Raw genomic sequence first — 13,252 nt, forward strand, 5'->3', positions numbered from 1 at the left:
TGTTGAGTTATTTTGAGGAGACAGCAAATTTACACTGTTATACAAGCTGAACACCCACTACTTTACATTGTAGCAAAGTGTCATTTCTTCAGTGTTGTCACATGAAAGGAAATAATAAAATATTTAGAAAAATGTGAGCGGTCTTCTCACTTTTGTGAGATACTGTACCATCCTGTACATTCATATACCTCTCTTATATACCATTCCGTACATCCATATACCTCTCATATATACCATCCCAATCCTCCATATACCTCTCTTATATACCATCCTATTCCTCCATATACCTCTCATATATACACACCATCCTTTTCATCCATATACCTCTCTTATATATCATCCTATTCATCCATATATCTCTCTCATATACCATCCTATTCCTCCATATACCTTTCATATACACCATCCAATTCATCCATATACCTCTCTTATATACCATCCAATTCATCCATATACCTCTCTTGTATACCATCCTGTACATCAATATACCTTTCCTCTATACCATTCTGTACATCAATATACCTCTCCTATATACCATTCTGTACATCTATGACCTCCCCTATATTCATCCATGTAGCTCTGTAGTTAGTGCAGGAGAGGAAAGCGGAGACTGTGATCCTGGGTCCTACCCAGTAATGAAATAACTGATTTCCCTCAGATTAAACAGCTGTGGTAATTACCAAGGCAGTGAAACTGATCAAATCCCCTGTACAAAATAATGGAAGGCCTGAAAACATGACCTGTTGGGGAGCCTTGAGGACTGGAGTTGAGAAACACTGCTCTAGTGGATATACAGGTTTACTTCAAATTATTCAAATTATTGTTGAAGGTTAGCAAGAGAGATGTAAACAGGACACTTATCGATTTGGTTTGCAGGCAGAATCACATAGTTTCTGCCAGCGATTCCAATGCGTGCTATTTGCGCAGCAAAACTAGCAACGTGCATTTGGGTGCCACTCATTCTTAAAGGCACCCCAAACGCATTGCAATTTAGCCATGATTGTCACACAACAAATCTTGCACAAATCACAGAAAACCGCGCATGTAAAAACATGCCAGGCTCAGGGCCAAAATGTAATCTTTGAGCTTCTTTGCCACAACAAATTGCACATAGGGCAGCCTTTTCAAGTGAATGGGCTGCTCTACACGCGTCACGCAGAAACATGTCTTAATTGTTCAAAAAAATTGTGAGTGGCAATACGTGTTGCTGCTACATGAATTGTGAATAGGGCCTTAAAGTAAATGTGAAATGTTTGACAAGCATGTAGGGTAGGTGGGTGACACTTCCTCCATGATCCCCTACTCGTTGGGGGCCAAGTGTGGGTCACACAGGAGGCCTAGCTTGGGGTGGATTCTTCTGGGCTATGCTAAGGACCTTGGATAGGATCACCAACTTACACATAGGGTTCCCTTTACTTGAAGAGATGACTAAACACTGGTAAAGTCTCTCGAAGTTAATGTACATCACCGCAGTCACTGCTGTATTGAGGAGGGACATGCTGAGCCAATGCCCAATCCACCTGTTCGGCGTATCTCTGCTACCTCACTACCAGTAAAGGAACGGTGCCCTACCGGTCCGTGAATACCTGGATGTACAGTATCTGACAAAAGTGAATATACCCCTCATATTTATGTAAATATTTTATTATATCTTTTCATATGACAACACTGAAGAAATTACACTTTGCTACAATGTAAAGTAGCAAGTGTACAGCTTGTATAACAGTGTAAATTTGCCGTCCCCTCAAAATAAATCAACACACAGCCATTAATGTCTACACCCCTGGCAACAAAAATTAGTACACCCCTAAGTGAAAATGTACAAATTGGGCCCAATTAGCCATTTTCCCTCCCCACTGTCATGTGACTCGTTAGTGTTACAAGGTCTCGGATGTGAATAGTGAGCTGGTTTGTTAAATTTGGTGTTATCTCTCTCATTCTCTCATACTGGTCACTGGCACCTCATGGCAAAAAACTGTCTGATTTGTTGCGCTACATAAAGATGGCCTAGGCTATAAGAAGATTGCCAAGACCCTCCAACTGAGCTGCAGCACGGTGGCCAAGACCATACAGGGGTTTAACAGGACAGTTTCCACTTAGAACAGGCCTCGCCATGGTCCACCAAAGTTGAGTGCACAAGCTCAGCGTCATATCCAGAGGTTGTCTTTAAGAAATAGATGTATGAGTGCTGCCAGCATTGCTGCAAAGGTTGAAGGGGTGGGGGGGTCAGCCTGTCAGTGCACAGACCATATACGCCGCACACTGCATCAATTTGAAAACAGAGCAACAGGGTGGGACTTTGCATGAGACGCTAGGTGGGTAGAGCCAAGCGTCTCCATCCCCGATAATTGGAATGAAAAAAGAAAGAAACGGAAAAGCGGGACTTTAAATGAAACATGCACTCCAGGAGATAACAACTTAAAAACCATGAATGTGGTAAATATCCAAAAAACGACGGAACCAAAACATGTTGCATGGAAGTATCACATAACCTCAATTGGCGCTCCATAGTTTATTTATTGATATATGGATTATAACAAACAGTAGATATAATAATAACATGGTTCATAATATTATTAAAAAATCCTTATTCATAACGAGACAGGTTTTAAATTGTACACAGGGTATAGCATATATACTGTACAGCCAATGACATGGTTAGTTCATACTATACATACTGTAAAAAGCAAATAGATAAAAGACACGTCTCTATGATAATTCATTGTAAACTGGGTAGACAAGTAAAATCCAATTGATCTGTAGGATAAATTAATAATGCAATTGTAAACATATGGGGGCGACCATTGGCTCACGCTTCCATAATAGAACAACATGATTGGCTCATATTGGTACGTACTATAGATAGCCAGATTCAATGAAGTGTGTTTCCATAGTAAATAATTATAGCTAAAATTAGTTGGTACAGTCCAATTGGTATAGATACGGTAGTAGAGTAATATAAAAAAATTAATATATATGTTTTTTAATAGCTATAGACACCTACTGCATACCTGCTCCTGAAGAGTGGCGGTAGCCACGAAACGCGTTGAGCCAATAGATGCCCCTGTGTCCACACTACATTACTATTACTCTACTACCGTATCTATACCAATTGGACTGTACCAACTAATTTTAGCTATTATTATTTACTATGGAGACACACTTCAGTGAATCTGGCTATCTACAGTACGTACCAATATGAGCCAATCATGTTGTTCTATTATGGAAGCGTGAGCCCATGGTCGCCCCATATGTTTACAATTGCATTATTAATTTATCCTACAGATCAATTGGATTTTACTTGTCTACCCAGTTTACAATGAATTATCATAGAGACGTGTCTTTTATCTATTTGCTTTTTACAGTATGTACAGTATGAACTAACCATGTCATTGGCTGTATATATGCTATACCCTGTGTATAATTTAAAACCTGTCTCGTTATGAATAAGGATTTTTTAATAATATTATGAACCATGTTATTATTATATCTACTGTTTGTTATAATCCATATATCAATAAATAAACTATGGAGCGCCAATTGAGGTTATGTGATACTTCCATGCAACATGTTTTGGTTCCGTCGTTTTTTGGATACTTGCCACATTTATGGTTTTTAAGTTGTTATCTCCTGGAGTGCGTGTTTCATTTAAAGTCCCGCTTTTCCGTTTTCTTTCTTTTTTCGCACACTGCATCAAATTGGTCTGCATGGCTGTCGTCCCAAAAGTAAGCCTCTTCTAAAGATGATGCACAAAAAAGCCTGCAAACAGTTTGCTGAAGACACACAGACTAAGGACATGGATAACTGGAACCATGTCCTGTGGTCTGATGATACCAAGATAAAATTATTTGGTTCAGATGGTGTCAAGCGTGTGTGGCGGCAACCAGGTGAGGAGTACAAAGACAAGTGTGTCTTGCCTATAGTCAAGCATGGTGGTGGGAGTGTCATGGTCTGGGGCTGCATGGGTGCTGCTGTCACTGGGAAGTTACAGTTCATTGAGGGAGTCATGAATGCCAACATGTTCTGTGACATACTGAAGCAAAGCATGATTCCCTCCCTTCAGAGACTGTGCCGTAGGGCAGTATTCCAACATGATAATGTCCCCAAACACAGCTCCAAGACGACCACTGTCTTGCTAAAGGAGCCGAGGGTAAAGGTGATGGACTGGCCAAGCATGTCTCCAGACCAAAGCCCTATTGAGCATCTGTGGGGCATCCTCAAACGGAAGGTGGAGGAGCGCAAGGTCTCTAACCTCCACCAGCTCCGTGATATCGTCATGGAGGAGTGGAAGAGGACTCCAGTGGCAACCTGTAAAGCTCTGGTGAACTCCATGCCCAAGAGGGTTAAGGCAGTGCTGGAAAAGAATGGTGGCCACACAAAATATTGACACTTTGGGCCCAATTTGGACATTTTCACTTAGGGGTGTACTCAATTTTGTTGTTTAGACATTAATGGCTGTGTGTTGAGTTATTTTGAGGGGACAGAAAATTTACACTGTCATACAAGCTGTACACTCACTACTTTACATTGTAGCAAAGTGTCATTTCTTCAGTGTTGTCACATGAAAAGATATAATAAAATATTTACAAAAATGTGAGGGGTGTACTCACTTTTGTGAGATACTGTAAGAAGGTTTACCATTAGGGACGGGCGAACGGTTCGGCCTGAGCATAAGTGCGGGCCGAACTTTCGCTGTTCGGACGTTCGACGAACATCCGAACAAACGGGTCGTCCGACCATTTGTTCAGCCCCGGAACCGACCACAATGCACTGCAGCGCTGAACAGTGCATTGCAAGCCCTGATTGGCTGAAGTAGTGAAAGCTTCAGCCAATCAGGGCACAGAGCACTGTCAGAGTCATGATTGGACACTGTGATCATAAATATATCCAATCATGGCTCATTCCCGACCCACAGTAAAAAAGTATTCTTTCAATGGCAGCCATTTTCAGTGTGATTTCAGCGTGGAGAGAGATAGAACAGGGATCTGTTCAGTGCTATTAGTTAGTTAGTGTGCTATACTGTGCTATTTTGCTTCAGTTGTCAGTGTAGAATATTCGTTTAGTGTCAGTCTAGGGATAGTGTGAGTGTAGTGAGGAGGACCATCATTCAGCTTTGCATAGAGTGCAGCTAGAGTAGGGACAGCTCAGATAGTTTCAGTGTAGTGTAGTGAGACCGTGTCAGTAATCCTGAAATTAGTGTATAGCTAGAGTAGGGACAGTTCAGACAGCGTCAGTGTAATGACAGTTGAACACCGTCTATTTCAGTGGTTTTCAGCTCCTGTTCTCAGGGCCCACTAACAGGCCAGGTTTGCAAGATAACTGAAGTACATCACAGGTGGTATAATTTGCTGTTCAGTGATTGCAGTATTCTAGTCTGCATCTCCCCAAGGTAATACTTAAAATCTGGCCTGTTAGTGGGTCCTGAGGACAGGAGTTGAGAACCACTGATCTATTTGATTGTGTTACTGCCAGTTTAACGCCATTTCCTTCTGTGTCTGTTACTGCCAATTTAACGCCATTTACTTCTGTGTGTGTTACTGCCAGTTTAATGCCATATAGTTTTGCGTGCATTACTGCCAGTTTAACGCCATATAGTTCTGTGTGCGTTACTGCCAGTTTAACGCCATATCGTTTTGCATGCATCACTGCCACTTTAACGCCATATAGTCCTGTGTGCATTACTGCCAGTTTAACGCCATATAGTTCTGTGTGCAGTACTGCCAGTTTAACGCTATATAGTTCTGTGCGTCACTGTATGTTTGGCGCATTATATTGCAGTATATTATAGTGTATCTGTGGAGTGTGTCTGTGTAGTGTGAGTACTCAAATTAAAGTGCACCTCTTAAACACCTCTACATTGATTAAAGTGCATCTACATACAGATTTCAACTTCTTCTTTACATTTGCTTATAAGCACCGTCCCCTCCCTCCCAATAATGTCTGGGAGGACAAAAAGGAGAAACAGATGTTCCCTTGGCACTGTAAGGGGGCCAGCAACAAATGTGCCCACAGGCAAAGGTGGATGTGGTGGTCAGTCCTCAGGCAGGGCATTATTTCCTCTGTTTAGTGAGTTTGTCCGTGCTATCCAGCGTGCTTTTCAGAACCGGCATTCAGTACTGCAGGAGGTTTCGTTACCGATCATAGAATGCGCCTAGCCACAGACTCCATGGACCATTTGACTTTTATAAAAATGAATCAGTCCTGGATTACCAGCTATGAAGCCCCTGATGATGCCAATGTCATTGATTACTTTTTTTTGGGATGTGGAATCTCTGCAGGACTTCTGCCTAACTTTGAGGGTGTTCAATCATTTCATCTGGAAGAATGTTTTTGGTATAGGTTTCATGGGCACAATTAACACCCAAAGACCAATTTTTTAGCACCTGTTTGACAGGTACATATCATTGCATTTTTTTACAGCAAGGCCAATTCTTTCTTTCATCAAGAATACCTCTATAGGGTTACGGTGGGAAGGTGCCACCGACACCCAAAGACCAATTTGCCACCGACACTCAAAAAACAATTTTTACGCACCAGTTACTTGTATCCAAAGTCAAAGTGACACCAGAATGTATCCAAAAAATCTCTAATCTTGTTCCCAGTGCACTACATTGTGGCCTTATCATACACACTGGCTCCCTAGCTGTTGCTGAGCAAAATAAAGGCAGCTTGCAGGGAAAATTTCATTTTTTTGGGGCTTTATAAATACAATTATTGCTGCAGCAGATTCTAGAAATGTGTCAGGGCTGGGCTCAGCCCTTCCTTCTCTGAGCTGGCTGATCAGCTGTCAGCTAATTGCCAGCTCCCATCTCTCTCCACAATTACCCAGCTGTTGTTGATTCTGCTTGTCAGTCCTGCCTACTTAAAGTCGTCCAGCTCCCTTGATCTCTGCCTTTTTCAACATCACAGAAACTTTTTCCTGCGTTCCTGTTGAAGACTGGCTCAGCAGACGTTCCTTCTGGCTCCTGATCCTGCTTGCTGTACTACTACGTTTATCTCTGGCTCTCTGACATTTGCTTGGCTGACTACCCGATCCGGTTACTGAACTCTGGCTTGTTTTGACTACGCTTACTCTTTTTACCTTATTATTATTATTATTAGTAATAAACAAGTGTGATTTAACTTTACTTCTGTCTTGGCCTGATTCATGGTTCCTGATAAAATGGTACAGATCTGCCACTTTACAGGTAGACTAAGGGGATCCCAAAGGCACTACATTGGAAGGAATTTTTTCATTTTTATGCTTTAACTTTAAAAATAAAAAAATCACTGCTTATTTAAAAATGACATTTTTCACAAACTTTTTTTTAAATGATACATGTCCCTCAGGGCAGGACCCGGACCCCTGTAACCATAATATGCCCAATTACTTGCATATAAGCCTTCACTTTTGATTTATGACATTCGGGTCTCATTGACTTTAATGGGGTTCGAAATTCGGGTCTGAACTTTCACAGTGTTCGAAAGTTCTGGTGCGGACTGAACAGAGGTCCATTCGGCCCATCCCTAGCTACCATGACTTGTGTTGGAGCATTTGATCTCTATTCCTGTTCTGGTGGCAACCCAAAATATGGGATTTTGAGATCTTTAATTTTTACTCCCAGTGATAATTATAAACCAGACAAATAAAAAGGGTGAATCTCCCTAATTGGGGACAATAGACAGCAAGACAAACATGCAACATTAGGACTTTCATATACCTGTGGGCTACATACAATCTGTCATATAAAGGGTTAACACTGTCATGGAAAACAAGTCTGTCTATTTCATTATGATAGGGAAATCTACACTGCATTGTATCAGATGAATCCTCACAATCAGTGGTACTGTAAGAGAAATCGGATATGATGGACCTAACTGGCGATAAGTGAAGTATGCCTGTGGTCTCAAGAAGAGAGTCGTCGCCCGAGCTGAAATTAAACCCTGTGCGATTGTGACTGGTCAGACCAGAAGATGAAATATGAGTCATTTGGAGGAAACTAACAAAAACCTTTTACTAAAATCTCACAATTGTTTTCTTTTATATTCCTATACTCTGTAGCTTTCGTTTAACATTTTGAGCATGGAAAGATCTCACTTGCAGGAAACTGTTAAAGGCATGAACATTACGATTGAAGGAGGTAAACTGTTGGCTAGTTTTTTTTTTATTGCTTAATCAAAATTGATATTATTGGTGCAGTAGCTTTACTTCATATTATAGCATTATTTTCTTTATAAGGCCTCATGCACATGGGTGGTTTGGCCCTTCAGCATCAAATCCAGTGTTTGTGGGTGGCTGTACATGACATCATGTACTCACAGTCTTTCCTTGGTCTTTCAGAATGAATGATGCTAGATGTCATTCAACTCAGAAAGATGAGGACACCTTGTGGCCTAAAAGAGGTACTGCGATGAACAGCTTCAAAATGAAGGAGAGTATTGCAGCCTAAACTATTTTGTTTTTAAACACCTTGGGAATCATAAAAAGAAAAAAGTCACCTGGATTTGACTTTAAAGCTCTTTGTTTACTTATTAGAATTCAAAAGCCTACTTGCCCTTTACGTGGGGTAATCTTTCACAATCAATGCCCGGGCCCAGGTGGAGACTTCACTCATATGAAGAATCTAACATTAAGGCAGTTCCCTGACTTAGAGATAAACCTTTACTGTGTGCACTAAAAAAACATACAGAGTTCCTCTGTGAAGTATCTTGTCCCATGAAACTACACACTATAACTTGTAGGTTGCATTAGGAGGGACGTGCAGAGCCTGTGCTCACTCCACCAGTCAAGCGTACTTCTGTTACCTCACTCCCAGTAACAGAATGTGGTCCCACCATGCACCTAGCATGGACCTCATACGTGCACTTAATAACTTCTTCACTTTCTGTACCTCGTAACCAGGCCATGAATCTCTGTAACGCGAGTTCCAATCCGGTTGCTATCAGATACCAACCTCTAGGGAGTGAGCCAGGACATCAACCCCCTTACTAACAGAGGACCTGTCATCTTACCAGGTACCAAGCCTAACAACTGGTTGCTTTGTGTCTTGAGCTTGTACTTGGTTACTCTTAACAACTGCACTCCTCTTCCTTGTCTTGCCAAATTAACCCTTTTGTAGTGATGTTAATTCTAACTACATACTGCTTTACAGACCCAGATTCTTTTAGATACGCCAGAACCAACATGCACCCCTTTGAATAACTTCAGACCAGGTTCAGAACAGTTAAAGTAAGTTTACTAAACAGCTTGCAGCATAACAGTTCAATATGAACAACATCCTTGTCCCTAATCTAACTGCTATAGTGTGGCTCCCCAGGCATACCACCATGAAGTGATAGTCCATGTTGGCATTCTCCATGGTCCGGTGTCTTTAGTGGACTGCAAGCCACATCAGTCCCTCCAACCGAGAGCTGTCAGTGGGAACAGAACCAACCCAGTTGGCTACCAAAGGCTTCTTGAACCTCAGCATTCCCCCATTTTATAGCACAGGTGTGCTGGCTAGGACCAAAAAGCCCAGGAACTGAGCTTTCACCAGTTAACTCTTTCCACCAGCCTTGGCCAGGCCCTAACTCGCTAGAACCAACACATTTCAAGTGTTATACAACAAAGCTGCACATTTATTATATCCTGCAGTTCATAGATCTGCCCATTTTCATTACCAGGATAGTTTCCACTTACTGAAATGATATTTATATGATAGAAAATTAGACTTTCTCAGGTACACCAGAAGGAGAAATACTATAGAGGGTACGGAGCAGAGTTGAGAAGTAGATTAATAGAAAACAAGACTCTCAGGTACACCAGAAGGACAAATATCATAGGAAGTATGGAGCAGAGTTAAGAAGCAGATTAAGGAAATCTGACTAGTGGATCCACAGCAGTTAAAAGTTGGTTAATCTACCCCCAAAACATGTACTATTTTAGAGTAGTGTCATACTCATTTTATATTACATGTATATTTATGCTTTTATCGTATAGCATAAACCCTCTTTTACAGTGATGGTGTATTTTAATGTAAGCTCCTGGCTTTAGCATTTGACACTAGCTCTGTAAGTAAAAAAAAAAATGTGTTGGGGATGCAGGTGAATTTTAGAAAGGGTGTGGGTGATGAACTTAAAAGTACAGCAAAAGCAAAGAGAGACTATATTACAGACAGGAAGTGGTGATGATTGTCACTTCACAGAACCCTATCTCTCATATACAGAGTGTGTTCTTTCCTCTTCGTGCCTGGTGGTGAGATCTGCTGTGAAAACCTAAGCCACGCACACACAGAAAGCACTGTTCCTCCACCGTATTTCACTGGAGATCTACCGAAAAGAGCAACCATGAAAATCATCTTGTGCTGACGCATTATATTTCCTCTCTCTCTCTCTCTGGCTTAACTTGGTAAGTGACAAACATGTTGTACCTTACAAATCTAGGGGCTGTGGATGGTATCAAGTTGTAAGTAACTGAAAAGTCACTGCACAGCTGAGCTTATTTTAACAAAGATCTATAGAACATCATAATTAGGAGATAAGAGTAGTACGATATACTACGATAGTTATTCGCAACTGTAAAGATAAATCCTCTTGTATAACTTCTCTATTTTACTGTTCAATGGGATGTGATTTTTTTTCTCTCCTTTAAACAAACAATATATAATCTGTGTTTTTCCATATATATGGGCAAAGAATGTAATTTTAATTCTACACTAACATTATACAAAATATTTCAGTTAGAATGGACTTTTAGTGGCATGTATTCTCTAAGCTGCTGAAAGTTGATTTTGGATCGGTTACTACAGGTTATTGCAATAAATTTCTCTTTGCTTTTCAGCTTTTTTTGACAGTTTCTTTTCTTTTTTTTTTTTTTTTTTGCTAACTGTGACCTATTTGGTATCTTTACCTACATGTCCCGTAGATGCAACTGGGACTAATGGGAAATCTGGAAATTTCTCCAAACTCCTGCTACTGGAGCAAGTGTCCCCAATAGAAAATGTAACTTCTGTTCCTGTTCTGGTGACACCTCAAAATTTTGGATTTAGCTCCAGTGAGAGTGGGTATTAGGGCAAATAGAGAGGAAGAATATATCCAGCAGAAACACAGACAGCAGTAAAACCTTGATAGAGGTTCTCACCCCTTAACACTCTATCCAATACTAAAAAAAATGTTTTGGCTTTAGAGATACTTTAAAGGAAACTATTGCAGACCTCTCATGAAAAATTCAAGTTGTCTAGCTGATAAAAGGATCCTCTCACTGTCCCTGTCTAGCTCTTAAAAGGATACCTTAAACTATTTACCTGGAACAGGTTTACAGATAAGGAATTATGACTTTTCAATGGCTTTCCAAATTTACACTCAGCCAGAAAGTATTGAAGTCAGAGGATCAGCATAACAGTCAGAGATTGGAGATCAACAATGGCTGCCTCTGCAGTTCTCTTTATTTTATGTATTAATTAGTAGAAATGTGTACAAAATGAACAGATAACTGGTCTACTGTATATAACTACATCTTGAAGTCACATTTACAAAGTCACATATCATTATTATTATTATACAGCATTTATATAGAGCCGACAGTTTACGCAGCGCTTTACAATATGAGGGTAGACCGTACAACTACAATACACTTTAATACAGTAGGCTTCAGAGAGCCCTGCTAATTAGAGCTTACAATCTAAGGGATCAAAATGTGTTTGAAATGCTAAGGCCTAGTTCACTCAAGCTTCAGGAGGTGTTTGAAGGCATTTCTGCATGAATAGCTCCTAAATTGTGACCTGATCATTGGTCTGAGTCATAAAAATAAATAAAAGCAGTCGTATTCATGAGGCACCATCTTTTCTAAATAAATGTTTTAAACAATCTAAAAATTGATCATGAAACATCTTTAAAATAGGGTTTTTGAGGTTAGGTACTTCAGTATAAAAGGCAGGTGTACTATTCAGTTCAGATGTAGGTTTAATTTTCTGTACTGAATTTAAACAAAATCACACAATTTTGGTTACCTGCTCTTTACAAGAGAATTTTGTTGATGTGCAGTATGACCTGATCAAAATACATCAGAAACACATTTACTGGGCTGCTACACTTGGTGTCATACCAAGATCAGTGCAAAGGTACGACATACAAAACTAAACTAAATGAGGAAGGTACAGATCAGCTGGAAATGAAGATGACCAAAAAGTTAGAGGGGTTTTTAAACTAGGCGATGGGGGGGAGGGGAGGCTACCAGAGGTAGAGATAGTCAGTGCGGAACATATTCCAGAGGGTAGTATTAGGGGCATTAGTGGTAGGTTGGCCAAAGCACATAAACCCAAGGTAAGGTAAGCAAGTCCTAGTTGCAATCTCAAAACACCCAATAAGAGGATAATATGCGACTGGTCTAAACTACATGGCATGTTCACCAATGCCAGGAGCCTGGCGGACAAGATGGGTGAATTAGAGATACTGTTGTACGAGGAGGATTTGGATTTTGTGGGAATTTCAGAGACCTAGTTCAACAGCTCTCATGATTGGCTGGCAACCATTCAAGGGTATACCCTTTATCGCAAGGATAGAGAGGGTAAAAAAGGGGGAGGGGTATGCCTATATATCAAGAATAATGCACAAGTGAATTTGAGAGATGACATCACTAAGGGAGTTAGGGAGGAGGTGGAATCCTCATGGGTAGAGCTCCAAAGGGATGAAGCTAAGGGGAAAATAATACTGGGAGTATGCTATAGGCCCCCTAACCTGAAGGAGGAAGTGGAGACAGATCTCCTATCACAATTTGGATTAGCAGCAAGGATGGGAAGTGTTATCATAATGGTGGATTTTAATTATCCAGACATAGACTGGGCGGAAGGAACCACGCATTCATCTAAGGCTCGCCAGTTCCTAAATGTCTTGCAGGACAATTTTATGGGTCAGATGGTAGACGCACCAACTAGAAATAAAGCGTTACTGGATATACTGATTACCAACAATACAGACCTGATCATGGATGTAGAAATACGGGGCAATTTAGGTAACAGCGATCACAGGTCAATTGGCTTCAGTATAAATCACACAAATAGGAAACTTAAGGGGAATCCAGGCACTGAATTTCAAAAGAGACAACTTCCCTAAAATACGAACCTTGCTAGAAGGCATAAATTGGGATAAATCTTAGGAACAAAGAACAGGGAGGAGAGATGGGTTTGCTTTAAGAGCATATTAAATAAGGGCATTAGCCAATGCCCATTGGGCAATAAATTTAAAAGAGCAAACAAAAGTCTTGGATGGCTTCACTCCAATGTAAAAATGCATATAA

General features: G+C 40.6%; 1 protein-coding gene across 3 annotated transcripts in view; it reads left to right on the top strand.

The window, feature by feature from the left end:
- The first annotated feature begins 10,129 nt into the window (after positions 1-10,129).
- The window catches only part of ARHGAP9 (Rho GTPase activating protein 9), a 212,908-nt gene continuing 209,785 nt past the window's right edge, over positions 10,130-13,252 (top strand). For all 3 annotated transcript variants that reach the window (XM_073613794.1, XM_073613796.1, XM_073613797.1), the window contains exon 1: positions 10,130-10,366. The gene's annotated coding sequence lies outside the window, so the exon portion shown is untranslated. The remainder of the gene's footprint in view (positions 10,367-13,252) is intronic.

The sequence above is a fragment of the Aquarana catesbeiana genome, linkage group LG02, assembly GCF_042186555.1.
Source record: "Aquarana catesbeiana isolate 2022-GZ linkage group LG02, ASM4218655v1, whole genome shotgun sequence".
Lineage (NCBI taxonomy): Eukaryota > Metazoa > Chordata > Amphibia > Anura > Ranidae > Aquarana > Aquarana catesbeiana.